Raw genomic sequence first — 20129 nt, 5'->3', positions numbered from 1 at the left:
TTAAAAGAGACTGCAGAACTGATGTCTGAAAATGCAGCAGAAGGGTAGAAAAGAGGCAGATACTAAGAAGTTTTGCTGTGGATTTAGTGTCTTGATAATGTCTGAGAAATATAAGTGGAATCTTGAGTTATTCTGAATAAATTTCTGGTCCCTGATGTGTGTCTTGACCAGAGCATGCTTCAGGATTGGTACACAAGCTTGTGGCCTTACAGCCTCTACATATGCCTGTGTTTGGAACCCACTGACCAGGCTGAGAGGCTGGGAAGCAGAATTGGGGGTGAAGCTGCATTTGGAGAGGTGCCTTTGCTTCTCTGGGCCCCTTGGGTTATGTTATAAGCTGTGCTCCCCACCTCATTTTCTCTCAGGGCTGATGTGGGTGCTTAATGGGAACATGTACATGAAGGTACTTTGTAAGCCAGAAAACACAGTGTAACCATAGGATGACTATTAGTGTAACTACTCCTGGCAGAAAAGTCCTGTAAAAATGACATAAACTTCCCCCAAAATGTGAGGCATTTGTGTTATGACTGGGCATAACTTTCAGCCAAGGTTTTTTGGAACAGAATCAAATCCTCCTACCATCCAGCCAAAACAGGTGGAAAGTACTTGAGTAGCTGTCTTCGAGTTCCAGAAGATTTATGATGAGAGGCCACAAAATACCATGGCTGGGCACTGAACTCCAGGAGCATCTTGTGTGAGTTCAAATCCTAGCAACCCTCCCTACAGGTGTGGAAGACGTGTAATCCTTAAGCAAGGTACTTATCGTCTCCATGTCTCAGTTTCCTTCTGTGTAAAATGAAGAAGATAATAGTAGTTATATCCGAGAGCTCTTAGGAGGATTAAACGAGTTAGTATATAAAGTACTCGGAAAGGTGCCTGGTGAAGAGTATGCTGTATATAAGCCCAGGCGTTATTGATATTAGTACAATATAGTCTCCATTTTCTGAGCGGGAGAAGAAACCGAAAAAATAGGCACCAGTTACAGTCATGACTTGGAAAGCTGAGTTAGACACTTGGATGGAATTTTAGGTGAGGTTGGATAGCATTTATCATGAAAGTTAGGGAACCCCCGGGGAACTCCTTATTGCCCCGGAAGGGCTGGTGAGATGGCAGTCTTATGGCAAAGCTGAGGCTTTAACACTGTCAGGTTCCCCCTCTCCAAAAAATGAGTACCATAACCCTGATTCCAGAAGCCAGAGCTGAGCTAGAAAAAGACTGGGAAAATGCCAAAAAGGAACTCCCATAGTGTCTTTGCTGACCTGTACTTGTGTATGGGATGCTGTGAATACGAGCAAATAACATGTGTAGAGCACCTGGCTTGCAGTATGGTCACTGCGGTCCAGTCCTCCATCTGCCCTTCTCAGATGACCCTTCTACATCAACCTGTGCAAAAATAAACTTCTGTTCCCATACACAAGCTCTGTGTCTGTGCTGCCCATATAGCCAGTGAGCCAATCTGGCTGCTGGACAATCACAATGTGACTAGTGTGATTGGGCAGCTGAGTTTTTGAACATGTTTTTCAGGTGTTCTTACAGATCTTTTAAAGCAAAAGTGATTTAATTAATTTACAGAGCTGCCTGCTGCTAGTGGCTACCATGTTGCACCACGGGATCTTAAAGCTTAAATGGAGCCATCTCTCTTCGTGACAGAAGTCTCTCCAGGTATCCAGTTCCTGAGACAAGCATCCCAGCCCAACATGCCCTCCACATAGGCGGCTTCCTGTGTCCACCTGCTCTGCAGCCTGATGGCACAGCGTCCTGCTCCCCTCACACTGGCTGTGCCTCTGCCCTTCTGGTTCCAGTGCCTTCCTGCCTTGTCTTCAGGAAGCTTTCTTGGGCACTCCCTCCCACCCATGCAGGACTGGGGGCCATGACCTCTGACTTCCTTGGTCCCCAGGGTTTCTTCTCATGCTGGTGCTTTGCTAGCAGGGTTGTACCTGACCGTTAACCAGCCTGTCTCCCATTGCTCCCTGCATCCTGACCAGGGCTGGCTGCAAGGATGCCGATTGTTAGGGTGCTGAGGTGCACAGTGCTCTGAAAGTCCCAGGCTGTTCTGCGGGAATGCCATAGTCTCTCGGGAGGAAGTGACGTTTTCCACTGAGCCCTTCCACCTTGCAGGGTTGGTCCTCTTAGCATCACTCACACACTACTGCACTTCTTCAGTCCTAAGATGCCAGCAGTTATAAGATGCAACATTGATTCAATAATAGTCTTTTTGAGAAAAGAAAACAAAATATCATGGCAAATGTACACATTGATTGGAAGACACTATCTGTCCTCAGACATGTCAAAATATAAAGGAAAAAAGTGGCTTAAGATCAGGGAAAGTGAAGCAAAGCATGAGCTGTCCTCCTAGGAGAGGTCTTCTCTAGAGAATCTTTCACAGTAGACACGCAAAGGGTGCCTTGCTCAGTGCAGCCCCTCATTGTGTCTCAGCCTGGGTCTCCTGAACAGGAGCCTACAGATGTGTACTGTGGGGTTTTGAATGTATCAGATGAATATTTGAATAAAAATGTTTTTCTGATTATAGGAGTAATTCATCATTACTGTATAGAATTTGTTTTTAAAAACCTTCTCATTAACTACCCTTTCTTTAGAACACAGCTACCCCAGATTCCACCTACCTGTCCCTTCCTTAACTTTCAGGTATCAGTTAAGATTCTCTGTAGGAGTCCTCTTCCTTTATATCCCAGCTGAAGTCGTCTCACTTTCCCTTGCTCCATCAGCTTTCCCAAAACTATCTTATTTCCTTCTCAGACCTTATTAGCATCTGGAATTAATCATACACTTGTTTATTCTCTATCATTTCCTAACAATATTGTAAGCATCTCAAAAGCAAGGATCTTGTGTACTAGACATTCAAGACATTTTTGCAGGGGTGTGATTCAGTGATAAGGAAGTTGCCTGCCATGCTTCTGGCCCTGGATGGATCCCCAAGAAAGAAAAGAGTAAAAGAATGAAATATTTCTGTGCACCACTATATAGACAGAAAACAATAACATATTAAAGAGTCCCTGTGCCCCTACTACTCAAAGAGACTTGCAAAAACTTGCAGCGTGTGACTGTGCCTCCTGATATTTTCTGTGTTCAAATAGTTTTTATTAAAGATGCGACCTCTCCATATACATATTTTTAATATGCTCCATGTATGGATGAATGTAGGTATGTATGTACGACTATAGAATCAGTGTCTTTCACATTCATATGCACAACTGGCCGTTACTGTTTTTAATGGTGGGTCACTCTCTCTGTATGGCGTAGTGAGTAGATGCAATCAGTCCTTGGAAGTGGACACACAGTTTATTCCAATTCTCCCATGATGACACACACTGCTGTCAAAGAGCATCTTTGTACAAATACTTTGCATGGTGTTCTCCTTATTTTCATGAAAGGTTATTACTGGGTTAAAGCATGTTCTTATTCCTGGGCTTCAGAATGAGTGGTAAGGATGAGCCAGTTGTCAGGTGGGGGATTTACCACGCACAGAGGACTTTGCCAGGTGCAGGGGGTGCTGAGGAAGAGACAAGAGACAGACCCATCTCCAACACTTGGGCAATGACTGTCTGCTTGGGGAGATTTACATAGTGCCCCAGGGTTCTAGCACTTTTGCAAGTACCTCTGGGAAGGTTTGTAGTTCCACCTGAAGAGCCACCTGGAGCTAGTGGCTTAGACATTCAAGGCTTTTGTGGTAGACAGATTTTTAAAAAGTTAACTATCGTGAAGGTTTTACAATATACAGATACACAGATGCATATGCCAGTTAGATGCAGCTTATAATTAAATCCTGTAATTATACCTGATTTATCCTACAACTTAATATAGTACAGGTAGGAAGCTGCCAACTAACCCCAATTTCAGTTCAAAGGGGTGAAATCACTATTTTCACCTTCTTGCCACATTTAATAGCAGGTATAAAAGCAATGAATATAATTTGGCTTCATCTGGAATTCTCATTTATGTTACTGCTTCCTTACAACTATGGTTGAGCTGAAATTTACCACTTTGTACTACCTGTGCCCGCTAGCAAATCCACACTGATATTGGGTAAAAACCTCCAATTTGGAAAGAAGCAAGAAAGAACATGTGAAAGTCCTGACATGGCCATTCTCTAGGGTTCACACCCACCCTGGCCTCCTGGTTCTGCCCTCACCTCCCTTCACTAAGGTAGGTTATTAGAGTATGCAAATCCTTCCCATGTGAAGAGCTACATCACAGACTGGAATCTGTCTCGCATTCTTTGTTGTTTGTGATCCTCACAGCAGCCTAGAGAAGCTGACCCTGCATAGTTCCTAAACTCATATTACAGATGACCTGGTGAGGCTCAGGGCAGAGAAGGGACTTGTCCAATGTCACAGAGCAAACAAGAGTTGGAACCGAAGAGCATGTTGCTGCAGTGAACAAATGTCCCAAACTGTTGGGCTAAAACTATCACCCTACTGAGCAGAGAGAGTCTAGATAAGAAAAGTCAGATAAGTCGTCCAGCTGAAGGGAGAGCTGGGTTCTGAGGCCAGGTTCCCAAGTGCTTTCTGCAAGGAAAAGCTCTACAAAAAAGCAGAAACAGCTTCTTTCCAGCAAGATGCTCAACATAAGAGGAGAAGGTGTGACCAGGCACAGAATATTTAAATAATCTTAAAGTATCTCCCTATAAAATTCCTACTATAAAGTGAAAATGGCAATGGAAAGAAATGGAAACCATCTGTGCTGCTAGTTTTGTATCAGTGTGGTGAGGCTCCAGGGACCAGGTATTCAATCAGATACTAACTCGGGTGTTGCTGTACAGCCAGGTTACAGATGTGGCCGACAGCTACCACTAATTGACTTTAAGTAAAAGAAATTATTCTACACAATCTGAGCGGACCTTATCCAATCAGCTGAGAGACAGAGCAAAAGCTGGGCTTTCTCAGGGAGAAAGAAATTCTGTGTTCCAGATGCAGCACCCGCTTCAGCCTGAGCCCGAGTCTGTAGCCCGCTGGCCCATTCTTCAGAATTCAAGCTTGCAGCCCCATGATCACCTGAGCTGATTCCTAATGATATGCATGAATATGTTACCTGACTACAAATATTCACGCATATACAGAGAGATTTCATGTATATGTGCACATACACAATAGTATTCTATTGGTTCCATTTTGGGATGTTGACTGACATACTGTATTTACCAACTGATCAACCTGCTATTACCAGTAAGAGATGAAAGGGCACCGCGTGAGGTGGAAGCCCCTGAGAAGGACATGACACCATTTAGCATTATTTTTATAAGTGGGACAAGATAACTATTAATAGAGAGTGAAAGGGGGCTCACAGCCGGCCACAGTGCTGGCCATGGCGCCCTGTAACCACGGTGCACCTGGTGCAGGGTCCCTGTCGGGTGAATACCCCCATGTGAGGGTTTCTTGGGTTCTTGTGCTATTTTCTGCTGGCCCCACTCTCTCTCCCTCCTTTCCTCTTTCTCTTTCCCTTTCTTCCCCCCACCCTTTCCCTGCACAAGCACACGCAGACTCCCTTAAAATGTCTTCTCTGCCATCTTGCAGCACAGGGTAATTTTATGCAGTCAGCATATGCTGTGAGTCACTGAGGGCACGTCTGTGGATTCCTGTCAGAGCTGCGTATCTGTGTACAGAGGAACGTTAATGTTTATGGCAGTGGGCAGGGACATGTGGCAGTTCAAGGAAGTGAGGTGCCAGCTATCTAGCCGAGTGGCAGCATGGTTTTTATGAAGTACAATACTGCCACTTATTATTTATTTCACTTCTTATTTTTAAAATGTGACCAGTGTAACTCACCAATAAATTTGGCCCAGCACAAGCATCCGTGAAGCCCTTGGCAGGCTTGGTGCAGACAGGCCTAATTGCTGTGAAGGCTGAGGCAGCCATGTGGAGTGAACAAAGCCCAGCACCGGAAGTGAAGTAACCTCTTTCCTGTGGGCTTTCGTGGCAGTGGGTCTCCTTGCTGGGTGCCCAAGGGATGAGCCAAGGAAAACTTTCAGCAAGAACTGCAGAGCCTGAGACATGCAGCTGTGGCATCCAGCAGGGAGAGCTACAGGCAGGCAGAAGAGTATACTCTATGCCACCCGGGGGAGCCAGGCGGGCTGGAGATTACTGTGAGGTTCTGCTCCCAGTGTGCAGAACGGGAGTGAAAGGGCTCAAAAGGCTGCTGAGAGGGTTTAGTCAGCACCCATTTGAGAGGCGCTTACCCCAATACCTTACAAGCCAGACTCTTAGCTATGTTTAGTTCATTGTTTGGAAAGAGAGTGACCTATAAACAAGAAAAGGGTTTGAGTCCCAGCTCTGCTACTAACTGCCTGTGTGACTCTGGGTAAGTCTTCACCTTTCAGTGCCTTAGTTCCCTGAGCTATAAAGTAGGGATGCCCACAGGGTCATAGTAAGCATTAAGTTAGATAAGCCACAGTGGGCACTTTGTTACCACTGACACAACTACTGTGTTGGAGACTTCTCTCCTCATTCTCTATTCACCTCCCTCCATGGTGTGAACCCAAAAATATTTCCAGCTGGGAATTCTTACTTATTTGAGGGGCCTAGTTTAAATGCCACCTCTCCTATGAAGTCTTTCATGATCACCTTTATTGGAAACAAGAACTCTGGCATCTCCTCTGGGAGGGCACTTTGCATCTCTGTCATCTTCTGCCTTGAGGTTGCTGCCCACCCCGTTTAGAGACCCTCTCTTCTCCATCCTTCAAGGCAGGGCCAGATGGTAACCACTGTTGCCAACCCACCCTGCAGCTGCCCAACCCTTGGCAGCTCATAGCACATGGAAAAGAGGTGACACTGGCCTGACAATCCCTGACCACTCTTTCCTTGGAAGGACAGCTCTGACCTGGCACCCAGAATCCATGACTCAGCACTCAGGAGGTGCCAGGGAAATTGGACCGGTGAGAGATGGTTCCTAGGCATTTTAGCAGTAGCTGTCTCTACTCACTGTCAGCAGTTTGAATGGGCCATGTCACAGTGCTGGCCTGAAAGCAGAAAGGACTGTATCTTTTGATCTTCAGGATCCACAAGCTAAAGCAGACTCCAGAATCAGCCAGGTTTGCAGGATGAGCATTTGAGGTGAGTTCCAACCCATGGGGCAACAAAGAAGTGAGCTTCCGCAAGGCTCTGGGCCAAGGAGGATGGAGCTTTAGAAAGGGGACAGTGAATCTGGGACATGGTACCTGAGAGACAGGGACTTTTCCAGGACAGTCCCTGACCCTGCTTCCTCTGGCTGCAAAACTGCAGCCAGTTCCTAGCCCTTGTTGTGAAGATCCTCTTTTCTCTTTCAACTCATTCACCCAAGGCTCTAAGGCTGTGTCAACAACTACTGCTTTTGGGGCTGCTAATGGGCCAAACCTGTGCTAAACACAGGGGACACACAGGTGAGTGAGGCCTGGTATAACCTTAGGAGCTCACATTAGAAGGAAAAACCACCCTAGAGACCTAAATACAAGACAACAGCACACAAGCAGTCAAGGATATACCCAAAGAATGGGACCAAGCAGAGAAAGGGAGGGGAGCACCTCCAAGGAATGTGTGGCCACATCCCAGCTGGAAGGAAAGCGTTAAGTGGAACAGTTGGAAATAAAGCCCTCACCCAGAAGAGATGGGCCCAAAGATGTAGAACAAAACAAATTCTTGTCCTGTGGGTAAGGTGTGAGCAGAGGGGTGGGGCAGGCGGTTAGGTCACAGGAGTTAGGTGGCCCTGTTTCTGCCCTCTTGTGGGCAAAGATGACCTGGACTTTTCTGCTCAACCATGAGTCACCATGTCCTACCACTGGCAACCCTGTGTGCGTGAGTGTGTGCGTGTGCGCATGTGCGTGTGTGTGTGTGTGTGTGTGTGTGTGTGTGTGCGCGCATGCGCGCGTGCTCACTCATATGTGTCATTAAAGAAAGGACATTTGTAGAAACCCAGGTACACTTCAGTATGGTGGAGCCCATGGTATGGCTGGGGAACAGAGAGAGCCTGAACTGGGAAAAGAGAGCCTGTTATTCACTTTCTACTCTCGGGGGCTGCTGCATACAGTGGGGCAGGCTGTTCACTGCTCAAGGACTTAACAGCTGAGCAGGCTCATCCAGGGATGGTGTTTGTGGAGAACATTGTGCTCTGATTCACACAAAGGTGCTGCCTGGGCTGGTGGAGATGCTTCTCTGCAAGGTCAGGCTTGCTGTGGTAACAGCTCGGTTCTTCTTTTCCACAGAAGGACTGGCACAGAAGTCGCCACAAGTCCCTTTCAGTGCTCATATCCCTGGGTGCAGTCAGGCAAGTGAACTTGGTTCCCTTACCGGCCACAGAGGAAAGTTTCTAGGGGATCATCTTCCAGTTTGGCCAGACCCCATGTTGTTCTGTGGCCCCTCTCAGGGGGATCTTCCTCTTTTCAGGGCAGAGTCCACCTTCTTTGAGAAGCCTTCTAGCCTCTGCCTCTCCTTCCCACATGCCAGATTACACAGTATTTAAATGTCTTCTGAGCACCAACTAGTTCACTGCTGATTCTAACTACAGTAAAGACCAGATCTCAAGTGCACCAGGCACTGACTTGGCTTAGAGGAGAAAGACACTGAGATGGGAATTCTTAGCTATCTTTGCTGGTTCAAGCAATCTTCAGCCCTCTATCCAGTGTTCAGGGTCTTCTGACATGGGCCAAGCTTGGCTGAGATGCTAACGAAACAACTCAACATCTACACTAAAGCAAAAGCGAATCTTACTCTGCCTCATTGTCTTCTCCATGAGGAGTCAGAGTCGGCTGAGGGTTCAGGGGCAGAGCTGCATTCCATTCAGGAAAGGGAGGAGGAGAAGGAGGAGGAGAGAGGCAGAAGAGGAGGGCTGCCTTGGAGCAGATCCAAGATCCAGGGAGGAAAGGCATAAAGAAAATTCATATCCCTCATATCCCAGTTCTCTGACTTACTTCGAGGGATTCTGTCTGACTTCCTCCTCCGCCTATTGGACTGGGGTGTGTGTGTGGTTGAGGGGAGGGAGTGCTTCAGATTTCATGAAATCCATTTTAATCACCCTCTGCAATCCACGACACTCTGTAATTACAAGTCTCTTATGCTCAAGTATAAAAAAACTCACCCAGAAAGCAACATTAAGCTTGCAAGCGGAAACATGAAAATTCATGAAACGCACAATTAAGGATCCAATGACAATGTTAACTCTCTCCTTTGCCAGCCCAGGCACTAGGGATTTCCAACAAAACTGGCAAATCTAAACCTTGAGGCTTCTGACTTCCACCCAGGAACCCTGACCCTGCCAGGCCTGCTGTAGTCCAGGGCTGCCCAATGAGCAGTACTTGAGCACCAGGGCAGGGGCAAGGAGTGGCCTAGTTTTAGAGTAGAGGCAGAGAAAAGCCGTGTTTAGAGACAACTCCTTCTTGCTATCACCTACAGAGCCCAGGAAATGCAGGGCCAGACCTTGAGGCTCTTTCCTAAGAATTAAGTCAATTCTCCAAACAGAGAGGCTCTGGTTCTCAAACTTCTACGATTCCACTCCCTTTCTCTTGTTCCTAGCCCTGCGGAACCTCATCCTGCATACTCCATAAATTCGTTTCCAGATGAGTCTCTCTAAACATGCATTTAAAAAGCCCTCTACGTCCCATTTCAATGTCACAGACATAAAGCAGTACATGCCATTGTAGGTGAAATACCATCTTAATTATGTTACAGAGAAACAAACTCAGAAAGATGAAGGAAATTAGCCCAATGTTCACTGGGTCCTTTTGGGTTAGGTATCTGTAGGGGATGGAGGAAGAAGAGGAAGAGAAGGAGGAGAGGTACAAGGAAGGGGAGGAGGAAGAGGAGAAGGACGAAGAGGAGGAGGAAGAAGGGAAGGAGGAGGAAGAGGAGGAGGAGGAGGAGGAGGAGGAGGAAGAGATTAACAGGGTTTTATACCTTTCTATACTTGGGCACACTTTCCACCCTGACTATGATCTATAGTCAGGAAATGATGAAATAAACTTCAAATGTGGCCTATATTCAAAATCCCCCTGTAGTTCCTCATTTTCTCCACAACAAAATGTAAATCCAGAACCTGGTATTTACAGCCTTCTAAGGTCTGGTCCTCATCACCCAGGCTGGTTTTGTGACCATGTGACCTGTGTAGTTGCACAGGGCTTTCACTCAGAAGCCAAAGTGCTCAGTTGAATGCTCTACTGTAGCTGTCCTGAAATTCTTAACAATTTTTTGTTAACAAAGGCACTATGTTTTCATTTTGTACTGTACCCCACAATGTTTGTAACTGGTCCTGTTTATCAGTGTCTTTCTCCAGAGAAACAGCAGTCCATTTATTCAGGACACAATAACTCAGGTGCTCTTTGAACTGCCATGTCTAGGTCAGGGTTCCCAAGCTCGGTAAGAATAATTAGGAAACTGTGATGTATGCACAGTCAGAGGGCTCTAGGACTTTTCAATCTAGGGATGTGAAGGGGCAGAAGATGCTTAGCAAATGCCTATAGAAACATCTTGGAACTCTTCTAGCTCTAGGAACACAGCTGTGAACAGAGTTGTTATAGTTCAGATCTAGAATGTGCCCCAGCAGGCTTACGCGTTCAGAGGTTGGGGTTTGGGAAGTGATTGAACCATAGGGCACTACACTTATCAGTGGAGTAATCTACTGACAAGTTCAGAATGGAAAGTGCTATTAGGAAGTGGCATCTGATCTGGAGGGGGGGTCACTTGGCCCAGCCTAAGTATGTCTCCCCCCCAGGCCCCTCCCTGCAGTCACTGCTTCCTGGCAACCGTGATGTGATCTGTTCTCCTTCACCATTCCCTTCTTATCTTGGAGCCAGCTGAGCATGGACTGAATCTTCTAAAAACTCTGAGTCAAAATAAATCTCTCTTTCTTTAACTTACGGGTATCAGGTATTGTGTCTAGTGACAGAAAAGTAATTAAGACAAAAGTAGACCAAATCTGCCCCTGCTCTACTGAGCTAAGTGCTGGTTGGGGGAGACACATATGAATAAATAATTATCTTTGTTGGGAGTACTACGAGGAGAAAACATGGAAGGGAGAGAAAGATGGTGAGGGTCAGAATGGGGAGCACACCACTGACTGAGGACCTAAAAGGAGGTTAATAAGCATTTGGATGACAGAAACATGGAAAATGTCACACATACACAGCTTATTAAAATACACTATGGGGTGTACCACGATAGCAACTCATCTGGGGTTTAGAAGTGACCTGTCCAATCTGAGGTGAGCAAAGGGATGGGGGGAGGATGGACTTTAGTCAACTGTAAGTCACCTCTCTTTAGCTCATTTCCCCAATGATCAGAGTATACCTTGATATTTTTCCTGGAAATAAGAGAAAAAGCAGTGGTGTTTGGAGGGGACTGTCTCCTATTTTCACCACCGTGGACTACATCAGATCTTCATACCCCATTACTCACTGCAATGAACTCCACTTTCTCTTCTCTTCTCATGCTGAACTGTATTGTGATGATCATACATGTACTCTTGGGTCTTCATTTTAAATCTTACTCTATACTCTCCGACTCTTTCTTGAATTCCAGATCCACAGTAAGTCCTAGACTCACAGATTAGTTCTATTGTGGAAGAACAGTCATAAGTTGAATTTGCTTGTGAGTCTGACAAAGTGAGTCTTATACTGTATTTTCACTTTTGTTCCTCTTGTTATTGCTTTGCACCTCCTAGCAGTCCCCTCCAAAACACCACTCTTTCCTCTTGCTTCCAGATGCCCTGGGCTCTGATGGAATACTGTACTTCTGTACAGTATCACTCTACAGTTAGCACACAGCAGCACAGCTGCCACAATACCTAGCAGATGTGTGAGCTCCTGCTGTGATTTATTCACATCTACAAACGTTCGTAATGTGAGGTTCACTCATATCTGGCAAAGTTTGTAATTTAAACATTCGTAAGTCGAAGATTTATTGTATCCAATTGATTTTGTTCCTGAAGATTCTGACTTTCTAACTTTCTATGCTGCCCTCGGATCCTGACCCTATCAGGACATTCTAAGGTGCTTGCCCAAGACACCAGAAACCTCTGAACAATGAGGAAACCATGCGTGGGTGAAGATGGCTGACCAAGGGCTCTGCTCTTTCTGTCATAGCAACTGGTTGCTTCACCTGTATCTGAGAGGCCAAGCTACCTCCTTGCACTCTCCTTCCATGTTATCTCTGAGGCCAGTTCAGACTCTGAGAGTCTAGGTTTTCCTACTCCGATGATGCTCTAGCTGGGCAGCCAGGATGGCCAGAATCTGGGGAAATTTTCCCCATTCTTGGTTTAGGGTAATAGCTTGGCTTTTCCAGAGCCCCAAACTCCTTAGCACTCCAATGCTGATAGGGTTTAAGGATGCTTGGAAAGTTCACATGAGACTGAAACATAAGGCAGAATTTCAAAATACTAATTGATACCAAATTGTCCACATTAATCTGGTCAGAGCTTTCTAAATGGCTGGCTGTGGCAAGCATACCATAGATTCAACACCACTGCTCTATAGGAAGTGAAGCCGGTAGGGTAAATTACCAATACCATTCCTCATTACTGTATTTTGTGACACAGTGGGAGATGGGCTTAACATTCATTATCTCTAAGCCTGTGTATGTCTTGCCCACTTCATAGATGAAGAAACTGAGACTCAGAAGTACAGGATAGTATACTTGAACTCACATTGCTAGTAAGGGACAGAACTGGAAATTCAAGAGGTCAGCACCACTGCCTGCTTATTGAGCCACTGAGAGATATGAAGTGATTGTGTTGCTTTAGAGAAAAAGAGTGATAAGCTTTTGTCTAAGTTGAGTTGATGTTTACTGTAATACCTACAAAGTGCTGCAAAATAGTATTGCAGCCATACAGGTGGAAAGGATTATTCTTGAAAATATTCTCCCCTAAATGAATCTGTATCATCAGGGTTTTATGTCAAATGCACTAGGTGAGAGTTACTTTTTAAAGGGTTGTACCTGTAAGGCAAGTGATTGATTTTGTTTCAGAAAATACATAATCAACCCTGATTTACTCATAACACAGTAAATCTGCTAGTCAGAAATATATTAGCTAGCGGACCACATAGATTTCAAGCACCAGTTCTGAATCAGTGCTAGTCATATTGTCTCAGACACAAAAGTGACCTAGCCTCAGTCTTCCTTTCCTGGTAGGAAAACTGTATCACCAAGTATTGTATATGAATCAAAGTTTTATACAACTTACAAAGTGTGATCAAAATGAAAGTTGAAAGTTTAGATTAAAAATTGTCACGATAACAGACTCATTGCTACTAATTCCTCTTAAAATACTACCCCTCAGCTTGAACGTACATGTCTCATCGTTTTTGCCAATTTCTGACATGGTTCTGAAATTCCTCTCTGTTGTGTTTATGAGGTATGATAAAAATAAGATGTATGTAAGATGTATGTGCCTGCCAAGTGCCACCATTGGGAAGGCAGAGCTGTAAAACCATTATAATATGTCCTCATCCCTCTTACTCAGTGGACCTGGCAAATGTGTGACTTCTGGCTCTTTCCCACAGTCAAAATGACCATAAATATTTTGAATTGATTCAGGATTTTGAGATAGCCGTGATTGTGCAGCTAAAGATACTCATGAAACAAGACTTCTAGAATTTCTTGTGAAAGTGGCAAGAACAATGGGATAAGTCTATTTAAAGTGAGGAGGGTAGCATTTTGATGGGATTAAAGACAATGTGTTTTTTTCACTGTAATAAATTTAAAAAATTTAAAGATTCGCCACATTTTGGATCATTTCCTATATCCTTCTTAGTAAGCAAGAGCTGTTATGATGAGTAATATTGAGTTAAAGCACTACTGAATTCACAGGAACTTTCTTTCACTACATATTTTCTCAACCAATGAAAGGATCTTCCCCTTGAACAAAACAAAACAAAACAATCAACAAGTGATAACCACTGGGAGATTTTGTACATGTTCTAGGTGACAAAAGTTCAGAATACAAAGTACAGTTTCATGAATGGGGAGTATAACAATCACAACTGCCAAAACAGTAGTAACTAAATCACTTACTGTGTGCTAGGATTACTTGCTAATCTCCATAACAGATCTGTGAGGCAGCCATTATGATGATCAATTTTGCACATAAGAGAATCAAGGCAGACAGTGCTTGTATAAGTTGGCAACGGACATTCACTAGGAAAGGCAGAAATAGGTTTAAACTCAGGAAGCACACCTCGGGAGTGAGTGCCGAAGATTGTCTTTATTATGGTGGGCATAATCTTGTCCAAGACATCCTCATTTTTAAGATGGGAAAACTGTGAATATGTCATGCTTTGTTTATGCATTTCATTGCTGATGGCCATGCATTCTCACGCACATCTGTGTGCATAGCTCACAGGTGTGCATCATGGAGTGGAAGTACTGGTATGCATATGTTTTGCTGGAACTGATCCTGCTGAACAGTTTTCCAAATTCATCACACCAAATTCCATTTTGCCCTGCAGGAGCATGTGAGTTCCAGTGGCTTCACATCTTTGCCAATACTAGGTAAAGTTTCTTTTTCATTGTAGCCATTCTGAAGGCTGCATGTGGCATTTCACTGTGCTTTTAAGGAGTCCCTGAAGAGTAGTGATGCTTTTGTATGTTTATCAGCTATCTGGAGATCCTCTTTTATGAAATATCTGTTTGAATCTTTTGGTCATTTCTCTCTCTCTCTCTCTCTCTCTCTCTCTCTCTCTCTCTCTCTCTCTCTCTCCTCTCCTCTCTCTCTGTCTTTCTCTCTTTCTCTCTCTCTTGTACCAGGGATTGAACTCACAAACTTGCACTTTCCAGGCAAGCACTTGTTCTGCTGAGCTAAATTGCTGGCCCATTTTACTCATCTTTGAAGTTGCCTATCTTTTCCTTGCTGATTTAGGGGAATTACTTCTTTTTATCCATTTGTACATGACCTTCGTCAGCTCTGTTGGTTACTGAGTTACTCTGATTCACTTCAATAAATGATGATCTTAAACCACCCAATTAACTTCATGACCTGGTAATGGACCATAACCCACACTTTGAAAAACACTGCAATACACAACTGTGAAGTCTTGCCTATACTTGGGTTCTTCTGGAGGAGGAAATCTCTGGCCTGTGGCATTCAGCAGAGTCAAGTGGGAGCAGCACCTCTGCACCTACAGTCAGAAACTGACTGTGAATAAAGGGCAGGAGACCAACTATATTTAATCAGAAAGTGTGTTCATATCATAAATGAAAACAGTTTCCAAGTGTTCTGAGTTTAAGATTTGCCTACTCCACCATCCTGGATGGCAGTCCTCAATGCCCAGGGCTGGAGCTGTGGCAGAAGATAGGGAATGGTAGAATTTGTGCAGCTATGTAGACACATGTGCAAAGTTTCCCCTGTAACTGTATGTTTCCATAGCAACCAATCCCTTCTTGTCACATTCTGAGAAATAGCACTTTAATCTCATGCACTTTCTGGGTTAGGTGTTTGTATGACAGTTTATGATATGTGAACATTTCTCTTGCATCCATAATAAGCAGCTCACATCTTCTCTTTTCTTACTGGGGCTTCCATCACTTTTTGTCCTCTCTTTCAGCTAAATTCATTATTATAGTAATTTCACTACTATATTTGTAATAGCATCAGGGACTACCATCTAGGGAACATTCCTTATATACCAGGTACTAGGTGTTCTACGTATAGCCCCACACAAATTCTTTGCAATGTGAATTATTATTCTTATTTCACAAGTGAAAAAATAGATGCTTAGAGATGAGAAATGATGGAGTATTGCCATACAATAAGGAAGTGGTATGACTGTAATTGGGCCTAGGTCCCACTGACTCCCCCCACACCCCAAGTCTTGGCTCATTCTTGTGCCCAAGACAGTGAGAAGCAACAACTTCTTTACATCTTGAGGAGGTGAAAGGCATCTTACTGATCCTCTGTCTCATTCTGCTATCCTTGTTTTCTCTGAGCTCAGAATAACAGAATGACTTTCCTGGGTGCAAATCAGGAACAGAGCTGGAACTAGAGGCCTGGAAGTCCTGTCCCTTGGATTTATCCTACTGGAGCAAGAGACATTGGCAGTGCTCGGGCTGTGATCCAGGGTGGCACTTATTTTAATAAGACATGAACTAGGTTGGAAAGAAGGTGAGCAGGACAAGAGCTGCTCTGGAAACCAACTGATGAGAAGTTATAAGATGAACAAAGAATAAGAAATGAGCTCAAGGAAAAACAGCCACTTTCAGGATTTCTGGTCTAGAAGAAACAGGTTTGGCAAGATGAGAGAAGGAAAGAATTTCAAATCCAGGTAATAGGAAAGCTCTAAAAATTTTAAGCTTTCCCACCAGTCTCTGGAGCATTCCAAGCTCAGCCCTGGGATCTATAGGATGCTTCTCTGGCTCTCTAGGGTCCAGGAGGGAATGGTCCACGCCACTAAGATTCTTTTATCTCTAAGATTCTGCAAGCCTTTGAAATATATGAAAATCATTAGAGCAGCAATCCTGTACTCCTTGTTCATTGTTCTTTGGTAAAAAATCCTTTATTATAAAATAAACGGAGATAAAGTCTACCTATTAGTGCATATTTAAGAGGTAGAAAAAAAAAAGCACCCATAACATTAACTTAAATCATGAATACTCTCTGAAGTGTAAAAAAAAAAATCAACTCACTTTTCTTTAAATCTTCTTAAAAGGGTCTAAGAATAGTCCTTCAAATAATCCTTGAAGTATGCAATTTTAATTTGGACACATGGTAATTTCAGTCTACCTGTTGGAAGAGACAAGAGAGAAATCAGTCATTTTTGATGAGGACGCTGTTCTGACAATTGGCAAAGGAGGTGCAGGCAGCTTGGGGTGGGCTGGGCAGGCGCTGGGCGGGGAGGTGGGCAGGAACAGGTACAGCCTTAAGGGTGCCGCAGGCTGAAGGTTGCTTTTTGAGCACCAGAAGAAAGAGGCAATGAAGGCAGCTAGGAGCTCAGAGCCTGGCACACGGCAAATGTGCGCTATGTGTTTAGTGAAAAAGCGTGTAAAAGGATGGATCATAGAGGAGAGATTTCTCATCGACCTTTGATGTGAGGAATTATCTTTGAGGCCCATTTCTTTGATTCTTAGAAAGAGGAGAATTTCTAGGCACTGGGCACATTATGGAAAATAGCAGACAGGCGCATAGAGTGGGAAGGTGGGCGAGAGTTTGGGAATCAGCTGTGTCTCTGCTTCAACCCCGGCTCTGCTATGCACACTGCCAGCTTGGTGCTGGCTTGCTTATTTATGTTTACTGTCACTCTCAAATTGGATACTAAGCCTATTCATTAATTTCCAATCGTTCTCTTTTTTATAACATAATCATGGAAGATCATAAATTTCCTTCTAAGTGTTCTCCTGGCTGCATACCATAACTTTTGATATTTAATATTTTTTATCACCCATTAGTATTTTGTAATATCTATTATCTTATTTTGACTCATGAGTTAGTTGTATTTTTGTAAATACCTTACAATATAAAAATTTAAAGAAAAATTCATCTCCCTGTTACTGATTCCTGCTCTAATCACCTGGTGTAGGAAAATGTGGTCTGTGGGACTCTGATTCCTTGGAATTCACTGGAACATATTTTATGGCAAGAAATAGCCAGCTGCCTGTTCCTTGTGTGCTTAGAGAGGATGTGCATTCCCTGGGTGTGTGAATTTTGGGCTAGTTTCTTTCAAATCCCACTCTCTCCCTTTCCTTATTTGTAAGAGAATATAATATGTATCAATTTCCACCTGCCATTCAGAATTGCACTGACTGACACATAGGTCAGGGTGACAGAAACAGAATATATAAGAAGAGGTTGAGGCATACTATTTGTTACTTTATAAAATATTAATAACAACATCTTACATTAATAAAGCATTTAGGTGTTTCCAGAGGGTATTATCTGTCACTCAGTCTCAACAAATCTAAAAGATGCATGTAGTGACCAGTGGGACAAGGACCCACCCAGAGAAGGAATATGTGGCATTACCTAGGTGGTATGGCTGGTCACTGTGCTCTCAGTTTCGGAACTCTGGGGTTCTTCCTGACCTCTTCTTTCCCCAAGTCCTTGTCCTACTCAGAAAAGTTCTCTTATTGTCCTTCAGATCACTTATAATGCCTCTCTCATTTTTTACTACTTTATTACAATATTGCTAAATTCCTACCATATAAAAAATACAACAGGAGGTAAACTCAGACGAAGTTGTGTTGGCAGGTGTGATTCTTGAAAGGCACTGGGCTTAGGCATTGGGTGATGGGGGATCAAATATGTCTTTAAAGGGAAATGACGTTTCTGGCTACCAAATGTGGCACTGGTTTAGAAAAATAGAGAAAAACTGTGCTGAACTTCCACAATCTTCCTCTAACAAATGGCCCTTCTTATGACCTTGTTCCTGATCCCAGTCCAAGTTCTTTTTTTCTCCTGAGTTTTCTTGAAAGAGTTGAATAAATCACCACCTCTCCCACTCCTACATTCTTCACATATACTGGTTTGTCCTCCACAATGTTCTTTTTAAGATCACAGTTATGTTGTCATCTCAAGCTGCATCCATTACTTCTTGATCTGTGGTGGCCTCTCTGGGTCATTTGCCAGTAGAGACTCTCCTGTCTCAACATCCTTTCCTGACCCTTTTCTCTTTCCTCCAAGGAATTTCTCTTCCCTATCTGTAAATTCTGCAGTTTGAACTATTTTCACAACTTAATTAGACTTGTTTTAATAAAATAAACACAAACTATTATTTATTTAGTGCATACTAAGTGCATATCAGTTACTGCACTAAGCATAAATTTATCACTCTCCACAATGATCAGTTGTGGTATGTATTATTAATAGTCCTATTTTACAGATGAGAAAAATAGAAGCTTGGAAGAAGTATTTAATTGGCCAGAATTTCTCAGTTGCTATACAGCGAAGCTGAGATTCAAACTGCAACCAATGACTTCAAAGCATATGTGCTCAGTCATGGCATCGCCCATGCTCTCCTCCTCAGCCTGGCCTCTGCACCCACTGGCTCCCACGCTGCTGTGCTGCCCATGCCATCATCTGGCTTCTCTGAATGGAAGCCTTTATCTGTGTTGTGTGGGGAGGAAACTCTGCTCTTTAAGTCTCAGCTCTTAATATCTCTCTTCCCATAAAACCCTGTGAAAGTGAAATCCCTGTGACTGTTCTCATCTTCTTGCCATGGAAGCTCTCCAAGAATTCCAAGCCACTCAGTCATGCCTCTGACCACACACGTCAAGAACTATACAAGTTCTATACAAGAACTATACAAGAACTATACAAATATGGTGGAAGGTCATCTGTCCAGAAATCTAAATACTAGAAGCACCAAAATAAAGGAACTGCTCTAAAGGATTTTTTATGCTTAACCTATAAAAAATGCATCATATTATGGTCAAAATTGAAAAAAATTAGCTGGAAGGTATAGGGCTTGAGGTAGTGCTGTGCTTTGCTTGGCATTCAAGAGTGTCTGATTAGTCAAAGACAATCATTGTGTCATCTAGCCAGGACAGTTTCCAAGGTTACCAAATCAGGTCTGTCCCCTTTCCTTACCAAATCTCCACACTTTAAATCCAATTTACACATTGAAACAGGCTCAAATACCTCTTTATCCTTGAAATACTCCAATTACCCACCCCAGCAGGCACAAAATGAACTCAGAACTCCATCCCAAACCAAAACACCTGTGTTAGCTCGGATGGCACTTGGCATTTCACTGGTCATAGCTAAAGCTGAGGTTCAGAAAGTACTTTGATGTATTAATTTTAGGCTTTAGCTCCCTTCTGGTCTCCTTGGGGAAAAGAGTTGCATCCAGTTTACCTTAAGTTTTTCCTGATACAAGCTCAGTACCTGGCACACAGATGCTGACGAATAACTAGATAATATGGTTCTTGAATGGGGATGATTATCCAAAAGTCACTCAAATGCAAGTACTGTGTAGTGTATGGCACAAATAATAGGTACTTAAATAAATATAAAATCCTTCCACTCTCTGGAAAACTGAGGATAAGAAAAGGGGGACAAGAAGTCTTCTGAATTTGAGAGCTCTCTGAAGGCCTGCATTCCAAGACTCATGGATACATTGGTGTGGTGGCTTTTGATGCTTCCCAGCTTGAACTAGGCACTGACAGCTCATGTTCTGACACATTCTAGTTACCAGAGTCAAGAAGTGAAATTTTAGAGGTTTGAAG

General features: G+C 43.6%; 1 protein-coding gene across 18 annotated transcripts in view; it reads right to left on the bottom strand.

Moving 5' to 3' along the window:
• The window catches only part of Tenm4 (teneurin transmembrane protein 4), a 2788855-nt gene that overhangs the window by 416622 nt on the left and 2352104 nt on the right, over positions 1 to 20129 (bottom strand). For 4 of the 18 annotated variants that reach the window (XM_063256401.1, XM_063256402.1, XM_063256403.1 and 1 more), the window contains one exon: positions 16596 to 16692. The exons of the other annotated variants lie outside the window; for them this stretch is intronic. The gene's annotated coding sequence lies outside the window, so the exon portion shown is untranslated. The remainder of the gene's footprint in view (positions 1 to 16595; positions 16693 to 20129) is intronic. 18 annotated transcript variants of the gene reach the window in all.

Source organism: Cavia porcellus, unplaced genomic scaffold (assembly GCF_034190915.1).
Source record: "Cavia porcellus strain 051 isolate PalLab524CR breed Dunkin Hartley unplaced genomic scaffold, mCavPor4.1 scaffold_9, whole genome shotgun sequence".
In the NCBI taxonomy this organism is placed as follows: Eukaryota; Metazoa; Chordata; class Mammalia; order Rodentia; family Caviidae; genus Cavia; species Cavia porcellus.
This window is presented reverse-complemented; position numbering and strand designations above follow the sequence as displayed.